This window comes from Fomitiporia mediterranea (genome assembly GCF_000271605.1).
Source record: "Fomitiporia mediterranea MF3/22 unplaced genomic scaffold FOMMEscaffold_7, whole genome shotgun sequence".
In the NCBI taxonomy this organism is placed as follows: domain Eukaryota; kingdom Fungi; phylum Basidiomycota; class Agaricomycetes; order Hymenochaetales; family Hymenochaetaceae; genus Fomitiporia; species Fomitiporia mediterranea.
Genome location: NW_006760392.1, coordinates 3,237,979 through 3,242,354, shown reverse-complemented (window position 1 = coordinate 3,242,354; position 4,376 = coordinate 3,237,979).

Genomic DNA, 4,376 nt, shown 5'->3' with positions numbered 1-4,376 from the left:
GTAAACAAACAAAAAAATAGCTATTTCTCACTCAATTCTGCACAGAATTCAGTGATTATTTGATGTAAGTTCATGTTTTTAAATATGCTTCAAATAGATACTTTAATTATTAAATTTGAGCAAGATTTGACTAAGTTATAGTGAAAATACACTGTTTTTCATGTTTTCTTAATATTTGAATTTTCATTCCTTCAAAACTCAACATATAAGCTTGGAAAACAGTTTATTATAGTCACATACATTAGTACTTAATAAATATACCTAATTTACTGTGAATTATGTACTTGTTCTGTGTTAAGACAAGACTACACAAGAGTATGTCTCAGATGATATAAACTACATTACAAGCAATGACAAATGATGATGGAATACCTTCCATCATACATTCTACATCTGAGACATACCTACATAGTATATATAGACTAACTAATCAACGGACAATGAAGCAAGCTGCAAGAGAGCAAGCTGAGTCTACTATCCCCCCTCTTTGTGTGATCCCTCTAAGCCTCTCACATAACCTCTCTTCCCCTTTCTTAACAGGTTATGAGCCTTGAGCTCCCTGCCTATGCTTTATCTACACTCTACTATGTCTATGCTCTATACAGTTCTACACATCACATGCACATATACAACATACTACAATGCAGAACTTGACTCACCTGTCTGAGTATCCCAAATGCAAATCAATACACTATGAACACACAATCTACTGTACTACATACAACCCAGACATTATATGATTGTCATCTTAGTGATTATGATCATTGGCCTAGTAATAACATAATCTATACAGGCAACATTGAAACTACAATGAGTATCACTTACTGTGATTATTAAATGCTAAAATATTCTATAATATCACAGAGATTATGTTATAATAAATTAACTGATCATACTACAGACAAACATTAAAAAGATTAATAAAGCAAACACTACTCTTCCACTATTAACATTACAATAGCACAAATGATTGACACTGTCAACAAGCACACATATGTTATAGCATAAATCAAATAATAACACATATAGTAATATTACAGCCAAACAATTAATGCTCAAAATGAGTGCATATATGCTAAACAGCATATTAAATCAAATAACTAAATCATTTAACATACATTATAAACAATAATACAATTGCAGACACTATAATAACAATAATAATAACAATAATAATGATAATAATACAGATAGAACTAATGGAACAAATACAGAACAATATTTTATCTAACACATATTATGGTTGAGTGATTATATGTAACATATTGGATTCAGCAGTTACATGTCGGATATTGTAATTACTTATTGGATACTGAATATAATACACATATCTAAGATATACAGACAAGTACAGATATACAAAAGTATAATGAATAACTACAAACCAAAAAAACAATGCTACAGAGTGTATAAACTAACTACACACAAAAGAATAATGTTATAACACATAAATACTGATTACAGCACAAGACAAGTGCAAAAATTATAACTATTAAACAAATGATACTACTTTACACATTAATACAATTGTGTAAATGTATACTAACAATGAATGAAAGAATTATATCTCTATTATACTCGAAACAATGTAACAATACAACTTAATTATGCAGAATGTGTTATCACAGCAGCTGATTATATAATAAATTTCGAAGTTGCAATGGTAACATCAACTGTACAGCATATATACCTTAACAAACAATTATTAAATTTACATTGTGACAATGTAGCTTGTAGGAGCAAAGTATTAAGCTGATAAGGCTATTACAACGAATAATACAAATATAATTATTACAAACACATTATTATAATAATTACAATCAAAAACAATTATAATATAATATGATTAAATAAATTAATAAAATGTTTAAGTCATTATCTCAGACAGTATAATATAAAATAGACAATAACAGATACAAGCATACTTAATAGAACTCAGCACATTTACTAAAAGTGCTACATAAATAATAATTACAATGTTATTAAATGAATATTATACAGAAACAAACAAATTACTAGTTATGAACAATTATTAATAAAAGACAACAAGCACAAACAAAACTCGTATATTATACATAATGTGTACTTATCTACTATAACAAACAAAATACACATTATATAAGTTGACAAACATTAACAGTAACAAAGATATAATAGTAATAACATTTAAATTACTTATTATAGAACATAACAAACGTTACACACTGCTTTATAATACTAATAATTAGAAATCAAACCATGAAAGCAATTACAATTATTATATATAAATATTATATTATAACAACAATTAATAAACAATTAAAGAAATATCCAATTCTTTGAAGAAATACCTTCTTGAATTGAAGGGGAGAAAATGGATAATATGCACAAACAATTATAATATGCACAAAAAATTAATAACTAAATATAAACAATGGAACAGAAAGTATAACACTACAGATGCTATGAAAAATAGAATAACAAAATGCACAGACTAAGCACTGACTAAGTGATAGAAGTTACAGACAGACATAATGGATCATAAAGGTAAATCATTCAGTACAAAGCAAAACTATGTTGATTAGAACTAAATAACAGAAGTCAACACAATGCACAATTGAACTTCAACATTAAATAAATAATAATTCTACTACAAAACAAATGCTCATACTTGGCAAATAATATTAATATGATAATATAATTAACTTAACAGTGTTTAATACAAAAATAAATAATATACAGACAATTATCACATTATATAACAAAATAATTCATCAATTCAGACTATAGTTCATGGATAAAAGTGATGAATAACAAAAATAATACTTTGGAATGTACATAAAACAATAAATAATATATCTATATGATAATACGAATATAATTGCAATATAATTCACAACTACAACCAAACAATATGCAGATAATAACTATATAAACAAGTATGGAGTGCATACATATAATTAAATAAAACTATTAAATCAATTCTTGTACAAACAATTAATTTGCCCTTACTGTACAATTAATACAAGTGTGAACAGCATTATAATACTATGAAATACATCAGATAGATACTAATAGGTATATCTATACAATGATTCAAATAAAATAAACAAAACCAATATATAAAACGTTTTACCTAGCAAACTAATTAACAAATAAAACGTCAAACAAATACTACAATTGTGTATAGCACTAGATTAACTAAAGAATGCTAGGAGACAATTATAGTAAACATAATCTGATATATTACTTATATGTGGATTGTGTTACAATACATCATTCTTTACAAAAAGAAAAAGCAAAGAACAATAGCCATAACATACACATATATATATATACAATACTACAATTGTGACAATTCACAATAACATTGTTAATGATAAATAATACAAACGTATGTTAGTAATGATTTACAACAGATAACTATGTTGGCTATTAAAGAAACAATGCAACAGATTGTATAGTTACTCAGGATACATTAGAAACAATCAATTAACAAACATAATGTTAATAAATTAATACATAACTATAAACAATAATGTAAAGCAAATGAACAAACAATACATTCATGATATAATACATATATGATGCACCTAGACACATAGCAAGATGCCTGCAGCCAGACATAACATCTATGTAACAAATATATGTTAGCATAAAACCTCATTAATCTCAGAATGAAGCAATCTGGCAAAAACAAATATTATTATTGATATTACAATATACAATCAATACAAAGCTTCAATCCAAAGACATAAGTCAGCTATTACTGAATGCTTAATACATATACGAACGTAGACGAACACAGACAGTAATGATTAAAGAAGGATATCATTACAACATCAAATATACATTTTACTAGCATGATTCATTAGTTTCACAGCAAAGTAAAAGGAAATTACTAGAGTACTCAAACAAACTTAATAACAAACAATATGACTGAATAACAAACAATAAAACGAAACAAGCAATTGCATTTATGATTTAAATATGTGTATATACATACCTACACATGCTGACAAGATTCTGCAGGTCTCTGAAGCATTTTCAAATTATTTAATAACATTTACAAATGATCTATTGTGATAACAATACTGTTATTGAACAATATATTATGAACAAACAAACTAATTAAATATACTTAATCAATATAACATTGGACAAACTTAACACAAAGTGGATGACATTCAGAACAGACAGTACACAGAATGGACAATGCATTACTACAATGCTAATATTATTATTATTAACTACATCAAGTTATAAACACATTACATGAACGAACAATTGTACAATACAGTTATAATGATTAAACTATCTATACATACTGTAAGCAAACATCTTACAAGTCTACTAGACCTAGTAAGAGTTTGAAGGGGAGTGTTAAGACAAGACTA